This window comes from Erinaceus europaeus, chromosome 4 (assembly GCF_950295315.1).
Source record: "Erinaceus europaeus chromosome 4, mEriEur2.1, whole genome shotgun sequence".
In the NCBI taxonomy this organism is placed as follows: domain Eukaryota; kingdom Metazoa; phylum Chordata; class Mammalia; order Eulipotyphla; family Erinaceidae; genus Erinaceus; species Erinaceus europaeus.
Genome location: NC_080165.1, coordinates 54247006 through 54264563, shown reverse-complemented (window position 1 = coordinate 54264563; position 17558 = coordinate 54247006). Strand labels below are relative to the sequence as shown.

The window sequence follows — 17558 nt, the reverse complement described above, 5'->3', positions numbered from 1 at the left end:
GGACTGAACCTGTGATCTCTGGTACCTCAGGCATACAATCTGATGCTCTCACAGGTTGAGTTACCTCCACAGCTTCCATGTTGTTTCAGTTACTGTTGCATTATAGTATAGTCTGAAGGTAGGGAGCATGAAGCCTCCACTGTACTCTTTTCACTCTGAATTGCTTTGACTATTCATGGTCTTTCGTGGCTCCACACAGATTTTATAATTGCTTGTACTTGTCTTTGAAAAATGCCATTGTGATTTTGACTGGGACTGTACTGAATCTACAAATGCTTTAGATAAGATTGCACTCTTTATTTTTATTTCCTTTTTGTTGTCCTTTTTTTTTTATTGTTGTTGTAGTTATTGATGTTGTCATTTTTGGATAGGACAGAGAGAAATGGAGAGAGGAGGGAAAGACAGAGAGGGAGAGAGAAAGATAGACACCTGCAGACCTGCTTCACCACCTGTGAAGCGACTCCCTTGCAGGTGGGGAGCCAGGGAACTAGAACCGGGATCCTCATGCCCGTCCCTGCACTTCGTGCCACATGTGCTTAACCTGCTGCACTGCCGCCTGGCTCCCAGATTGCACTCTTAGCAATGTTTTATTATTCCAATCCATGAGCATAGGATATTCTTACCATTTCTTTGTATAATATGTTGTTTCTTTTTTTATTAGTGATTTAATATGGGTTTACAAAATTACAAGATAACGGGTACAATTCCACACCATTTCCACCAGCAGAGTTGTGTGTGCCCATTTCCTCCATTGGAAATTGTTCTCCCAAGGTCACAGATAGGGGCTGACTATTGCTTCGGGTTTTTGTTGTTGTTGTTGTTGTTGTTTTAACCAGAGCACTGCTCAGCTCTGGTTTATGGTGGTTTGAGGGACTGAAGCTGGAACTTCTGAGCTTCAGGCATGAGAGTCTCTTTGCATAACAATTATGCTATCTCCTCCACCCCTGACTACTACTTTGATAACTACCTATATATTTATGTTTTTGCCCATTATTTCTATGGTCCTGCCTTCTCTCTCTTTTTTAAAGCCACATCTACTTCCAAATGTCTTTCCTTTTCCCCCTTTTCTCTCTCTGGGTCCGAATGGAATTGGGTTCCAGAGCCCTTAGTCATCTTCCCCTAACATTTCTCCCCACCTAAGAATATGGACCAGAATTCTTTTTGGGGTATAGAAGGTAGGAGTTTTAGCTTCTGTAATTTCTTCTCCACTGCACATGGGTGTTGGCAGTTTGATTCATACTCCCAGCCTGTTTCTGTGTTTCCCTAGTGGCTCTGGAGAGGTGAGGTTCCAGGACACATTGGTGAGGTCGTCTGCCCAGGAAGTTCAGGATGGAGTCATCATATTTTGTTTCTTAGCTTTCTTTCTTTCTTTCTTTCTTTCTTTCTTTCTTTCTTTCTCTTTATTTCCTTCTTTCTTTCTGTACTTCTCTTTTTTATTTTATTTTAATTAACTATTATTATTTTTTTACCACAGCACTGCTCAACTCTGGCTTATGATGGTAGGGGGCATTGAACCTGGGACTTTAGAGCCTCGGGCATGAGAGTTTGTTTGCGTATCCATTATGCTATCTATCCTCGCCCTCTTTTAGCATAGCTTTCACTGTAAAGGTCTTTTATCTCTTTTTGTCAGATTTATTCCAAGGTATTTTATTTATTTATTTTAGTGCAATTGTAAGTAGGGTCGTTTCCTTGATATCTCTTTCCTTCAATTCATTGTTTGGGTATAGAAATAAGATTTGTGTATATTGGTTTTGTATCCTTTCACTTTATTGAATATATTACTTTTGGTGTTTTTTTTTTTTTTTTTGCTAGAGTCTTTAGGGTTTTCTATGTATATTATTATTATTATTACATATATATATATATATATATATATATATATATATATCCTCCAGGGTTATTTCTGGGGCTCAGTGCCTGCACTTGAATCCACTGCTCCTGGAGGCCATTTTTCCCTTTTGTTGCCATTGTTGCTTACTGTTGTTATTATTGTTGTTGTTGTCATTGCTGTCAGGACAGAGAGAAATGGAGAGAGGAGGGGAAGACAGAGAGAGGGAGACAAAGATGGACACTTGCAGACTTGCTTTGCTGCCTGTGAAGCAACCCCACTGAAGTTGGGGAGCCAGGGGCTCAAACCAGGATAGTTGCACCGGTCCCCGCGCTTCGCACTATGTGCGCTTAACTCACTGTGCTACCGCCCAACCCCCTTTTTTAAAAAAATATTTTATTTATTTATTCCCTTTTGTTGCCCTTGTTGTATTATTTATTGTTGTTGTAGTTGTTGATGTCGTCGTTGTTGGATAGGACAGAGAAATGGAGAGAGGAGGGGAAGACAGAGAGGAGAAGAGAAAGACACCTGTAGACCTGCTTCACCACTTGAAGCGACTACCCTACAGGTGGGGAGGTGGGGGCTCAAAGTGGGCTCCATATGCAGGTCCTTGTGCTTTGCAGCACGTGCGTTTAACCCGCTGCGCTACTGCCCGGCTGCCCCCACCCCCTTTATGTATATTATTATGTCACCTGTGAATTGCAATAGTTTTTTTTTTTAATTTTTTTTTTTTTATTTAAGAAAGGATTAATTAACAAAACCATAGGGTAGGAGGGGTACAACTCCACACAATTCCCACCGCCCAATCTCCATATCCCACCCCCTCCCCCATAGCTTTCCCATTCTCTATCCCTCTGGGAGCATGGACCCAGGGTCATTGTGGGTTGCAGAAGGTGGAAGGTCTGGCTTCTGTAATTGCTTCCCCACTGAACATGGGCGTTGACTGGTCGGTCCATACTCCCAGTCTGCCTCTCTCTTTCCCTAGTAGGGTGGGTCTCTGGGGAAGCTGAGCTCCAGGACATATTGGTGGGGTCTTCAATCCAGGGAAGTCTGGCCGGCATCCTGATGACACCTGGAACCTGGTGACAAATTGCAATAGTTTTATTTCTCTTCCAAGTTGGATTCCCTTTTACATCCTTTTCTTGTCTGATTGCTCTGATCAGAATTTAGTCTATATTTTATTATTGTTATTATTATTATTTTTAAATATTTATTTATTTATTTTCCCATTTGTTGCCCTTGTTGTTTTATAGTTGTAGTTACTATTGTTGTTGTTACTGATGTCGCCATTGCTGGATAGGACAGAGAGAAATGGAGAGAGGAGGGAAAGACAGAGAAGGGGAGAGAAAGACACCTGCAGACCTGCTTCACCGCCTGTGAAGCGATGCCCCTGCAGGTGGGGAGCCAGGGCCTTACACCAGTGATCCTTACACCAGTCCTTGCGCTTTGTGCCAGGTGCACTTAACCTGCTGTGCTATCGCCCAGCTCCCTATTGTTATTATTATTAATACCAGAGCATTTCTCAGCTCTAGCTTATGGTGGACTAGGAACTGAATGTAAAGAATCAAAGACTGTAACTGTAACAGTTATGTAACAGAATGTAACTGAATCAAAGACTTTTTGCATAACTATTGTGCCATCTCCCCAGCCCTAGGTTTATTTAATGATAGGCCAGAGTACCTCTCTAGCATATGCAGTGCCAGGGATTAAACTGGGGACCCAGGTGTGCAAGTCCTGTGCTATATATGCTGCGTCACCTTTACAGCTGCAAATAATACAAAATTTTAATAAATGTCACCTGGATGACTCTCCAATGGCATATAAAGCACATAGTTTATAATTTATAGTTTTCTGCTGAGTATGTTACTTTCCATATGTTGCTGAGGTAATAAATTATAATGACCTTTTTTAAAAAAAATTATTAAGCTTCCTGAACAACTGAGAATAGGATAGATTCCCAGAAATGAGACCGCTAAACATTCTGAACAAGCTGGACTAGAAACTACTGTGAACTGCTGTGGGGAATGACTGCTCACCCTGAAGAGCACTTGCTTTACCGTGCATCAAGTCCTGGGTTCGAGCTTTTCCTCAGGAACTCTGAACCTGCTGAGGCTGGATCATGGCACTTGGGTCCACCTGTATGTTAGCTGTCAGACTCAGGCAAAAACCAGTAAAGCCATGGGACACTTGGAATATAACTAAAATAGACTTACTAGCTTTTTCCAAAATGGAGACCCCCCAAATTTTCATCTGCAATATTCTTGCCTTTAGGTTCATGATTAGTCAACAATTTGTTCTGTTTTATATCTTAACACTTTTTCAGTCACCAGATTCCAGATGATATCATGATGCCAACCTGGGCAGACTTCCCTGGGCAGATGACTCTACCATGTGTCTTGGAGCTCCACCTCCCCAGAGCCCTGCCCCACTAGGGAAAGAGAAAGACAGGCCTGGAGTATGGGTCAGCCTGCCAATGCCCATATTCAGCAGGGAAGCAATTAAAGAAGCCAGAACTTCCACCTTCTGCACCCCATAATAATCCTGTGTCCATACTTTTAGAGTGATAAAGAGCAGGAGAGTTTTCAAGGGAGAGTGGGATACAGAAATCTGGTGGTGGGAATTGTGTAGACTTGTACCCCTCTTATCCTATGGTCTTGTCAATATCTCCATTTTATAAAGAATAAATAAATAAATATCACTAATTTATTTATTTATTTGGTAGAGACAGAGAGAAACTGAGAAGGGAGTTGGAGATAGAGAGCTAGAAAGACACCTGCAGCCCTGCTTCACCATTCATGAAGTTTTCCCCTAGAGGTGGAAACCAAGGGCTTGAGCCTAGGTCCTTGCGTTGTAGTGTGAGTGCTTAACCAGGTACATCACGGCCTGGCCCTAAATATCACTAATTCTTGAGGTCCAGAGTTCATTCCCTGGCACTGCATTAAAGGGGTAGGGGTGGGGGGGGATAAGAGTAAAGAAACCTGCTGGGAAAGAGATGGTGGACAGGAGGAGAATGGAAAGGAAATGGGAGTACACATTCCTCCCTCAGCTTCTCATTTTTGTCCCTGGGCTCATGTTTACTAAGTCTTTACTGACACGCCAGAGATAAAAGAAGAAAATTACAGAAACAAGGAGAACAGGAAACCAAATATGGCTGCATTCCGATTTCACAGGATCTTCTGGGTGCATCTCTGTATCACCTCCTTGCTCTGACTTAGGGCCAGTTTATCTTCCCACAATGGAGGTACACTGGATTGTAGTTTCCCAACCCTCCTTATTTTATGCTTATTATGATCCAATGAGGAGAGGTGTTTCCTCCCTCAGCCCAGATTGTGACCAACCTTCCTTCTTTTTAGAATGACTCAGAATGGGATTGAGTCATTCTGAAAGAGAAACAGCCCAGTCATATATGACCTGTGACTTTAATGCCTTTATGCCTTGTGTCAATGCTAGCCAGTGGAAATACAATATGAGTTGTAAGTTATATGTGACCGAAACTTTTCTAGTAGTCACATAAAAAAAGCAAGAGGCAAAATTAGTTTTAATAAATATTTAATTTAATATACATAAAGAAATGTATTTCAGAGTTCAATAAACAAAAATTGTTAAAAAGACTGGTACTAAGTCTTTGAAATCTGGTGAGTATTGTGTAGCTAAGAGATTATATGAATTTGAACTACTTCCATTTCAGGTATTACTTGTTCTAACATGGCTTCCATCTTGGGCAGCACAGACCTATGACCTGAAGGAGGGTACTTTAGTTGTGTGTTACAGCTTAAATGTAGCCAAAGAACCAGACCCAGCCCAAATGGAGGGCAGGGAGATAGGTTTATTTCTCCTTAATTCCTTAAAGGATTTCAGGTGGATCCCTACCAGACTTGAACAACTTTTTTTTTTTTTTACCTCAACAAGCAGCATTTGTCTGTTTCAAGCTGGGTGTAGCACAATCTGACTGGTTATATGGAGTCCACACTATCAGAGGGTGAGAGCAGACTGGCTACAGTCAGAACACCAAGGTTTGAGTCCACCATTGCAGCGGTTTTCTTTCCATCATTCTGTTACCTGTGGACTTTCCATTTCATAGCAACATATGCTTGTCTTTGCTCATAGATTTCTATCTAGTCTTCAATTAAACATATACAGACAAGTGTAAGATGAACTGCATCAGATCAGGTCAGAGGACAGACAGCCTGAAGCAACAACCAGGTCTGCATATATGCCCAGCCATGTTTATGGACTCTTAATTCCAACCTCCCAAGTCTGCTTGCTTGATTACAACCCTCAGCCGACACACACACACACACACACACACACACACACACACACCACCACCACCATCAAGAAAATTTGTTTCATTCTCTCCTTAATTGTTCATTGAGGTCACCTTTTTCTGTTCCATTAAAACTTTTTTGAAGATGGGTGGTGGCACATCCAGTCGAGTGCACACATTACCATGGACAAGGATCTGGATTCAAGCCCTCACTCCCTAACTATGTGTGTGTGTGTGTGTGGGGGGTGTCGGGAGGGGGAGATTTAAAAGCAGTAAAGAAGTGCTATGGGTCTCTCCTCTCAACCTCTCTATCTTCCCCTCCCTCTCAATTTTCTCTGTCCTATAAAGTTGAAGAAGTATAAAAAAATAGTAAAATTTAAAACATTAAACAGAATAAGCCAGTACACAAAATTATATATATATATATATATACATATATATATATATCTTTTATGACTTCTCTTGGGTGCTAAAAAGTTCTGTGGTCACTTTAGGTTATAAAATGCTATGTTAACTCAGAAATTCAATGTACAGTTTCAAAGTTTAATTTCCTTTAATTAATATTTTTAAGTGTGTGAAGGTGGGGAGATAGGGACATGGCTTCTTTTTTCTCTATGTGCTTATCCTTCTATCTTGTTAATAAAGTATTTTTTTTAGTTATGTTAGTGATTTACAAGATTTTAAGAGAATAGGAGTATAGTCACACACCATTCTTACCACCAAAGTTTTTTCCCTTGCCCTAATAGTAACCACCATAGTTTTCCAAGATCTTAGAGATGAGTTGACTACTTTCCTCAGCCACTCCCCCAAATGTGTGTGTTTCAATTCTCTATATTCCACACATGAGTGAAAACCATTTAGTGTTTGTCTTTTGCCTCCTTTCTTACTTTACTAAGCATAATCACCCCCAGTTCCATCTATTTTGTCCCAAAGGACACAATATCATCTTTTAAAATTACTCAGTTGTACTTCATTGAGTATATGTCCCATAACTGCTAAAGAAGGTATCTGACCCTCCTAGGTTGAATAAAATGAGGGAGGTGGACATAGGTGGGAATGGGGAGAGTCATTTATTGCCTGAATTTGTGAGAAAAGGGCTTTGCAATTTCTGAGATAGGCAGTTGCTTAAAGCTGAAGACATGTGAATTTTCTGAGACCCTCCTACTCCTCCACAGCCATTGTCAGAGACCACTCAGCTAGACTTTCCTGTTGCAGATGAAGTCTCTTCCTTTCACACATTCCTCCACCAGCCCTGGGAAAACACAGCAGTAACATCACCTGTTTTGCCTTCTGTGACCTGCTCACACCTGCAGGTAACACATGAAACAGGATTGACTCAGCCCCACCCCGGCTCTCTTTCTCTCATGGACCGCACCTACATGGACCGCCTTTGCTCTGAAAAACTTTGGGTGCCATGTTCTCAGTCCTCTTCTACACTCCCCCTACTAGATAGACAATCAGTTTGTTTCCTGCAATTGTTTGCTAGACAGGAATCAGGCACCTGTTCCTGGCCTTGGGAGTGAGAAGCTCTATGCTGCTAGCAAAAGAGAATGTAATGCTATTCTTGAAAAAAAAAGTGTAAAATGATACTAATTAACACATAAAGGTGATAAGAAAAACTCTAGAACTTTCTTGATCCAGAGACAAGGAAAGTAAGTTAGAACCAGTGGGTGCAAGGGGCAATTTCCGTAGCTACTTTGCCTTTTCTTCGTCATCACATATAGTTTGAAAGACTATGCTAAGATACAAAAAAAATGAAACAAACAAACAAAACCCTCAGTTATTTCTTATTACAGTTATCAAGGCAAGTCAGACAATAATATCTCCACTTCATAAATTAGTAAACTAAGGCTGAGACACAGAAAGATTACACATTCTATTAAGGTCAGACCTAGATTAAAAACCAGGTTTTCTAACTTTTTTTTTCCCTGATGTCTGTTTTCACTCTAACTTATCATAGTCACAAGATTACTGACTCATAGAATGTCAGTGTGGCAGAGATCATTAGAAATCCTTTATTGCTGGAGATTGCGCCGCTTTCTGCATGAATAAAGAGATACTGTGTACAACCCCCCCCCCAAAAAAAAAAAGAAATCCTTTATTGCTGGAACAAAAGACCCACGAAGTCAGGCCATGAGCTCACCATTCTCTCCTCAGTAGTCAAGTCAATGCCTGTCTAGAGTTGTCACCTAGTAAATATTGTAGAATGAGAGAATGGGTGGATAAGTGAACAGCATTATTGTTTACAAGTGAGGAAACTAAGCTTCAATAATGTTAAGGGACTTACCAATCATGTAACTTAATGTTAAGGGACTTACCAATTATGTCACTTACCATGTTTTATATATTAGAAGCATAAATTAGATTTTGAAATAAATTTTCAATCAATAATTACATAATTTATTCTTTTATTTTCTTTCTTAGTGCTGCATGAAATGATAGTATGCTTTTTGGCAAATGGAGTCTTGGGTTTAATGAAAAGTCGTGACTGTTTTTTGATATATACTGTGCCTCAGTGCTAGCAAGTGCAAGGGGAGAGGGGGTGTGACACTGCAACAGGTAAGGCAAACCCTTGAAGCAATTTCCAAGAGCCTTCACCATGCAGAGACACAAACTATCAAGTTATTGCTACTAGAGGGCGCACAAAGCCATTTCATTAAGAAGAAAGGCATTTATACAGACTAGGTCATTGGAGATTGCCATGGATACTGTTTCCATAGTTTTCTAGCTAGTTTGAATTTCACAGCACCCAGTTCCTTATACCCCTCCTCCATGATCTCTTTTCAAATGCTAAATATATATCCCAATTAAATATTCATCTAAATCAAATTCATGATTTTATCACAACCAACTAGTTCTAATGACCAGTTTTCATCACCTGTGACATTTATGCTGTGTATCTGACTTTACTAGTGACCTCTGTTTTAAAAGATATTTGTAGGCTCTGCAGTGCAGACTCCTACACTGCATTACACGTCAGCTCTGTTCACAATCGGGTGAATGGAGCAAGTGACCAAATACAAGCCGTGAATACTAATTGAAACTAGAAAGAGTGTACTGTGCTTCCAGTCAAAGAGAAAATGCCTCTCTCAGTGGAGTATCTGAAATGCATTCTCCTTGCTGCCTCCTATGGTTACATGCTGAGGGTAAATGTCACTGCTGAAAGCTCCATGATATTTTTAAAAAATTATTATCTTTGTTTATTTATTGGACAGAGACAGCTAGAAATTGAGAGGAAGGGGGAGAAAAAAAGGGACAAAAAGAGATACCTGCAGCCCTGCTTCACCACTTGCAAAGCTTTCCCCCTGTAGGTGGGGACTAGGGACTTGAACCTGGGTCTTTCTGCATTGTAACATGTGCGCTCAACTAGGTGCACCACCACCCTACCGCCCCCCACCCCATGATTTACTTTTAAGGTTCTTGAAGAGGGTGTAGAATGTTGAGGCTTTTCACAACTTCTGCATTTGCATGACAGCTATGCCCATTAATAGCTTTCACCAAGCACCACCATGAGGCAGAAACAGTTTATGACTCTCCACTGTGTCCTCAGAGACACACAGAGAACATGGTGCCCCTCCTGTATGTAGGATAAAGAAGATGAAAACCTTCTGGGTAGAGATAATCACAAATGTCTTTTTTAAAAACTTTTTCACTTAATTAGGTAGGACAGAAAGAAAGTGAGAGGAAGGGGTGGTAGAGAAGGAGAGACATGGAAAGTCACCTGCAGATTTCTTTAATCACTTGTGAAGCTTTCTTCCTACAAGTGGAGACCAGGGGCTTGAACCCTGGTCCTTGAGCATGGTAACATGTGCACTTAACCAGGTGTGCTACCATCCAGCCTCAATCAATTATCTTTAAGCTCCCCTCATTGTTTCAAAACCATAAGGTTTTGAGCTAAAGATGAACCAACTTCTTTTGTGTCCAGACTTCACATTCTTTTTGGGGGTGAGGGAGGCTGAGATACTATGAATATTATTTTAAGAAGTGCACACACATACACATACATACACACACACATGTGTCAAGGCAAATAAACACATGCCATAAATATCAGAAATTATGACACATTTCCCTACTGTCCATTGTACTCACAAGATGGTTTTACTTGTGTCAATGTGTCTGAAACTGGCTCTTGGGCTGGCTGCTCCCCAGGAATGGGAACTGGATCTGGTTTCTCTTGTTTGGCTTACAACTCCGAACTTGTACTGATTCTTTCTTTAATTTTCCTTGCTAATGGTATTGAGCCTCCAATGGTGTCTGTGTTAAGATCCTAAAGTGTTTCACTGTCATTACTTCATTGTATTTTATAGTTTTACATCTAATATTCAAATCTTTAATCCATTTAGAGTTGACTTTAGTATAAGATGTTAAGTGATGGTCTAGTCCTGCACACGACAAAGCACAGTACACTTTCCAAGTGAGCTATTTTGCATTTATCAGTGAGATGATCTTACACCACAGAAGTGAAATGAGAATCAACTCCATTTTATATGATTTCAGAACAAAATGCCCATAAAAATGCCACAAATTTCAGACCATTATTCTCTCCCTTTGGAAGCTTTCCTGCTGCAGCTAAGGGAGGCCCTTCCTTTGAACTCCACCCCCACACATATCTCTATTATAGCACTTAGCATGCTTCATTGTAATTGCAGGTATTCTTGTCCTTGCGGGCATATTCTATATCATTCACTTTCGTTAGTCTGCTGTCTTTGTCTCAGAGAACATCTAGTACATACCAGACACTCACTAAGGGAGTACTTATTTCTTTTTCTTTTTTAAAAATTTTAATTAATTAATTAATTTTCCCTTTTGTTGCCCTTGTTGTTTTATTGTTGTAGTTATTATTGTTTTTGTTGTTGTCATTGTTAGGACAGAGAGAAATGGAGAGAGGAGGGGAAGACAGAGAGGAAGAGAGAAAGATAGACACCTGCAGACCTGCTTCACTGTCTGTGAAGCGACTCCCCTGCAGGTGGGGAGCCAGGGGCTTGAACTGGGATCCTTAAGCTGGCCCTTGTGCTTTGCGCCATGTGCGCTTAACCCCTGCACTACCGCTCAACTCCCGGGAGTACTTATTTCTTTGTGTTCCCAAACAAAACCCAGATTGAAGAAATAGCATCAAAAGAAACCATGCATTCATTCATATTTCCAAACCATGATATTATTTATTAGAGAGAGAGAGAGAGAGAGAGAGAGAGGAGAAGAGAGGTCAGAGTATCATTCTGGCACATATGATGCTAGAGATTGAACTTGAAACCAAACTCTGGACCTCATGATTGAAAGTTCAGTGTTTTAGCCACTGTGCCAGCTCCTGGGCCAGAGAAATATTAATTTTTTTAAAAAATACAATATATGACACTGAGTTTAAGATGCATTATTGCTTATGTCCTTCTAAGAAAGAAAAATATACTGTCAATAGCACTGTGACCTTTCCTCTGCAGGCCAAAATGACTTAGAATTCTTCTGACTTGTCAATATACCTTTTAGTGAATGTTTTGACTTTCATCCACAAACTGCACTGTAGGCAGGGAGTTTTAATGTGACAGCCCTGATTCTTAGCTAAGTAGGAAGCTCTTCTTTACTTTGGTAAACTGGTATTACTGCTAAATACAACATCTCAAGTCTAAACCTGTTTCTTTACTGTCTGCTGCCTCCATGGAAAGACAATTTATTGAGTCTTAGATGCGATTAGATACTACACAAATTTTGGAAATGTAGATTTAAACTGTATTTTAATGATTTATTATTCTAATTCTGTAGCATAATGTTATAATTCCACTATTAAAAGATGATGATTAAGTGATCTGGGAGGTGGCACCATAGATAAAGCATTAGACTTTCAAGTATGAGGTCTTAAGTTTGATCCCTAGCAGAATATGTAACAGAGTAATATCTGGTTTTCTCTCTCTTCCTATCTTTCTCATTAATAAATAAATAAAATCTTAAGCAAAAAGATGATGGCAAGGCTAATAATAGTGGCTGTGTAGATAACCAACACCCACCTACCTTCAAATATCATTGCACCTTGCTTTTCATTCTGAACTCCTCATCTACCCTTTATAGTCAATGCTCTGGCCTTCTCTTGTTTTAGCTGTCATAAGCAGCATTTGTAGGCTTTCCAATGAAAGAAATTCCTTCCTCTGTGACTCACAGAGACAGAGGTATTCTATCATGTAAGAGGTCTAATCATAAAGTTTTGTCCTTATTTCACATTGTGACTGGAATGAGACTCAATTGTTGACTATGATGGACTCTCCCTACCGGAAGTGATCAATAAATACTTGTTCAATGACTAGTTGGCTACATCCAGAAATAATCTTGGGTGTTGGCAGGACCTGGGTGTGGTGCTCTTGAAAGCAGAAAGTTATGGTTTTTTAAAATATATATTTTATTTATATTAATGAGGGAGATAGGAGGAGAGAGAAACTTCTGTCACATGTGCTGCCAGGGATTGAACCCAAGCTCTCTTTCGTTAGCCACTGTATCACCTCCTGGACCATGAAAGTTCTGTGTTTTAGGTAGACAAACTGAGATGGATAGAAAGAAGAACATAGAGTGTTTGACCTGTGCTGCTGGCACATCATAACTTTTGTTAAATGAATGAATGTAGATACGTGACCTAGAGAGAAACAGATGCTTTATTTCTTTGATCAGACTTAGTAAGTATCGCTTATATCTGAGTTGCATGTATCTCCTCCAAATAGTTTTCATGACTAGATGTGGGAGATAGGTAAAGGTGACTTTTCCAAAGAAAGAGTCACTGCCAGACAGATTTAGGAGACACTCAGAGCAGAGGTAGCCTTCTGAGGGTCATTCACATGCTTATTTCCTTTTTTTTTAAAAAATATTTATTTATTTATTCCCTTTTAGTTGTCCTTGTTGTTTTATTGTTATAGTTATTACTGTTATCTGTCTTCATTGTTGAATAGGACAGAGAGAAATGGAGAGAGGAGGGGAAGACAGAGAGGGGGAGAGAAAGATAGATACCTGCAGACCTGTTTTACTGCTTGTGAAGCGACGCCTCTGCAGGTGGGGAGCCAGGAGTTCGAACTGGGATCCTTATGCTGGTGCTTGTGCTTTGAGCCACCTGCGCTTAACTTGCTGCACTACCGCCCGACTTTCAAGACTCAATTCATTTTTCTTTCTCCCCCCCCCCATCCGAAATTAGCACTTTTTATAGAGAGTTAAACAAAGAACATTTTCCACATATGTCAGAGATTACAGGTTTCTTAAAGGTCAGCTTACCCCTATGGTAGGGGGCTGGTATGACGAGAATTGATGAGATACATAAAGGTTAAAACGATTAGTCTCCATGATGCAGGCAAGTTAATTATCCAAAGGCATTTGAGAGAAGCATCGGGGTTAAACCAGTAAGGTAAGGTAGAGAAGAAGAAAAACAAAACTTGATGTAAATCACGGATATCAAAGGACACAAGGAAATAGAAGTTGGGGGTTTTACTGCCTTGTGTTTGGGAGATATATGATAGAGTGTGTTCTCCTTTAAGATCAAAAGGTGAAGTGGGTGTGTGAACTTTGAGTGAACCCTAAAGCAGGCAGCCATTTGGCCTGCTGGCAGGGGGGAACTAAGTGTGAGAGGCTTGTAGGCTTTCTGTGAGCTTGAGAGACTAATAAGGAGAAACTGAGTCTGGGAGACATTTCCCTCTTGGCTCATCTCTATAAGAAGAGAGGCTAACAAGTGGGGTGTCTTTCCAGACCTCCATTTCCAAGGATGGGAGAGCTCCCCTAAGCTCTACCAAGCTTTCACATAGTCCCACAATGCTTCATGAGCAGTGAAGCAGTTCTGTAAATCTCTCTCTCTCTCCCCTCCTATTTATTTGTTTATTTTACCAGAGCACTGCTCAGCTCAGGCTTATGGTGGTACAGGGGATTGAACCAGAACTTTTGAGCCTCAAGCAAGAGAATCTGCTTACATAATCATTATGCTATCTCCCCCACCCTCCTTCTCCCTCTCTTATCACCCCTTCCTCTCAATTCCTCTCTGTCTCTATCAAAAAGAAAAAAAGAAAAAAAAAAAAAAACCACCAGGAGCAGTGGATTTGTCTTGTAGGCACCAAGCCCCAGTGATAACCCTGATGGGAAGAGGAGAGAGAGAGAAAAAAATAAATAAAAGTGAGCAAGAAAGTAATATACAAGCAAGCAAAAAAATTTTTTTTTGTGGAGGCCAGCCATTAGGTAGTTCACCTGGTAGAGTATATACCTTAACAAGTACAAGTACCCAGGTTAAAACCCTAGGCCACCACACTGAAGTGCCTATAGGGACAAGCTTCATAGGCAGTGGAATTGTGCTGCAGTATCTCTATTTCCTTCTCTCTCTGTCTTTCTCTCACCCTCTATCTGGAGGGAGGAAAAGAATTAGCCACCAGCAGCAGTGGCATCATTCAGGCACTGAGCTTCAGCAATAACCCTGGTGATGGTGGTGGTGGGGGGTGGTTTGTGACATGTTTAAAATTTATTTCAGCTTTGTTGTTATTATTATTATTAATTTTATTAGTGATAATAATGATTAACAAGATTGTAGGATAACAGGGATATAATTCCTTCCACCAGAATTCCATGTCCCATCCTCTCCACTGGAAGTTTCCCTATTCTTTATCCCTCTGGGAGTATGGACCAAAATCCTTTATGGGGTGCAGACAGTGGAAGGTCTGGCTTCTGTAATAGCTTTTTTTTTTTTTTTTTTTTTTTTGCAGAACATGGCTGTTGGCAGTTCAATTTATACCCCCAACCTGTTTCTATCTTTCCCTAGAGGGGTTAGTCTCTGGAGAGGTGAGATCATGGGGCACATTGGTAAGATCATCTCATCTGCCCAGGGAAGTCAGGATGGTGTTATGGTAGTGTCTGCACCTTGCTGAAAGATGGTAAGATATAAAGCAGAACAAATTTTTTTTTTTTTTTAAGATGGCTCACCTTTATTTTTCAATTAAAAACTAAAACAATAGGCTTAATTACTTTTATTAATATGCAAATCAAGTTACTGAACCAGCGGCGGCTTCATGTAGTTTTCCCTTAAGGTGGCACTTGTAGGTACAAAGACAGAGATGTCTACGAGCCTTCATATGTTTACTTGAAAAGTAAACACCTAGGTGTCCAACAACAGATGAGTGGCTGAGCAAGTTGTGGTATATATATATACAATGGAATACTACTCAGCTGTAAGAAATGGTGACTTCACCGTTTTCAGCCGATCTTGGATGGGCCTTAAAAAAATCATGTTGAGTGAAATAAGTCAGAAACAGAAGGATGAATATGGGATGATATCACTCTCAGGCAGAAGTTTAAAAACAAGATCAGAAAAGAAAACAATCTTAGCTCCACTATAACACAGAGCTGAGCAGTGCTCTGGTCTCTCCCTATCTTTTTATTTCTCTTTATCTCTTTCTGTATCTGTATTTCTGTATTTCTCTTATTAAAATAAGTAAAATATTTTACAACTTAAAAAAAGAAAAGATTCTTCAATAGCAGTTTGATACTGGGTTTCCTTATCTAGCTGAAGATTCACAAATTCTCCATAGTCAAACTGATGTCTTTGATTTAGATGACTAACGAAATTTCTAGTGCTCTGGCTTGGATCTCCCCAAGGAAGAGACACAGATAGGACACGTCACAAGAACTATCTGAAATAGGTGGTTAGTGTTACAGTGACCCAGTAAGCGCTGTCTGGTAAAATTTGACTCTTGACATATGGGACACTTAAAGGTGGGACACCTAGAAGAACTTGCACTCTCATGGTAAGTTCCTGTGTTATCTGATGTAGATGCTTCACTCCTATTACTCTTCCCTATTGAATCTTGAGATATCTGAAAGTTTGTAATGATAGTGGAAACACCATATTCATCTTGATACTTCCTGCAGGATTTGTAATGATGTCCCATGCAGTAGAATCTGGTCTGTTTTGCACAGCACCTGAAGCTACCAGAAAACTTCTCATGATATTTTCAAGGTCTAAGGCCCATACAGGACATGCTTTTTCTCTTCTAGTCACATTTCCACCGCAGAGAGGTCAGTGTATTCCATTTTCTCTCATTGCAGTCAGGAAACATTTTCTACAGAAAACGTGCTGACAGGTTGCCATCCGCACCAGCGTTTTTTTTAAAAAAAATTATGTATTTATTCCCTTTTGTTGCCCTTGTTCTTTTATTGTTGTTGTAGTTATTGTTTTTGTTGATGTCATTGTTGTTGGATAGGACAGAGAGAAATGGAGAGAGGAGGGGAAGAGAAAGAGGGGGAGAGAAAGATAGACTCCTGCCGACCTGCTTCACCGCCTGTGAAGCGACTCCCCTTGCAGGTGAGGAGCTGGGGGCTAGAACCGGGATCCTTACACCAGTCCTTGCACTTTGCGCCACCTGCGCTTAACCCGCTGCGCTACTGCCCGATTCCCCGCACCAACGTTTTGAGCACCTCCTGACACGCGCAGGAGAAATCATCTTTGGTGTAGGACGTGGGCGGAGAGCTCCTCCATCGCTGAGGAGAAGGAATCATCAGCACATAGGCGGCAGCTGTGGCCAAAGCGGCTGTGGTAGCAGCCCCTGCCTGACTCCCTGCGCAAAGTGGGAGGTGGGGTGTGTGTGGGGGGTGAGGGTGGAGGGGGGGAGCGCGTCAGGAAGCTGCTCGAGCCAGGAGAGGGGGCCAATGCCCAAATTTCTTTCTTTTTTTTCTTCTTGTTTTAAAGCTCAGGTTTTTTTTTTTTAATTATTTAAAAAAGGAAACATTAACAAAACCATAGGATAAGAGGGGTACAACTCCACACAATTCCCACCACCAGATCTCTGTAGCCCATCCCCTCTCCTGTTAGCTTTCCTATTCTTTATCCCACTGGGAGTATGGACCTAAGGTCATTGTGGGATGCAGAAGGTTGAAAGGTCTGGCTTCCGTAATTGCTTCCCTGCTCCAAATTTCTTAATAAACAAGACCCTAAAGTTAAGTATAGAGAAGATGAAACTAAGGGTATTTGTGTGGGAAGAATATTATAATTCTTTTTTAAAAAAATATTTATTTTCCCTTTTGTTGCCTTTGTTGTTTTATTGTTGTAGTTATTATTGTTGTTGTTACTGATGTCATCGTTGTTGGATAGGACAGAGAGAAATCAGGAGAGGAGGGGAAGACAGAGAAGGGGAGAGAAAGACACCTGCAGACCTGCTTCACGCCTTGTGAAGCGACTCCCCTGCAGGTGGGGAACCTTGAACCGGGATCCTTATGCCAATCCTTGTGCTTTGTTCCATGTGCGCTTAACCCGATGCTCTACCGCCCAACACCTGAATATTATAATTATTAAAAAATTTGCTACCAAGGGTTATCACTGGGGCTTGATGCCTGCACGATGAACCCATCCTCCTAGAAGCCATTCTCTCTCTTTCTCTGTACCTTCCTTTTTTCCTTCTTCCCTTCCTTCCATTCTTTCTTCTTTCCTTCCTTTCTATTTACTGAACAGAAGAAATGGAAAGGGGA

General features: G+C 40.7%; 1 pseudogene; it reads right to left on the bottom strand.

Annotated features, from left to right (window-relative positions):
* Positions 1–5478: 5478 nt before the first annotated feature.
* Positions 5479–16592, bottom strand: LOC103121799 (E3 ubiquitin-protein ligase RNF138-like; annotated as a pseudogene).
* Positions 16593–17558: the final 966 nt, after the last annotated feature.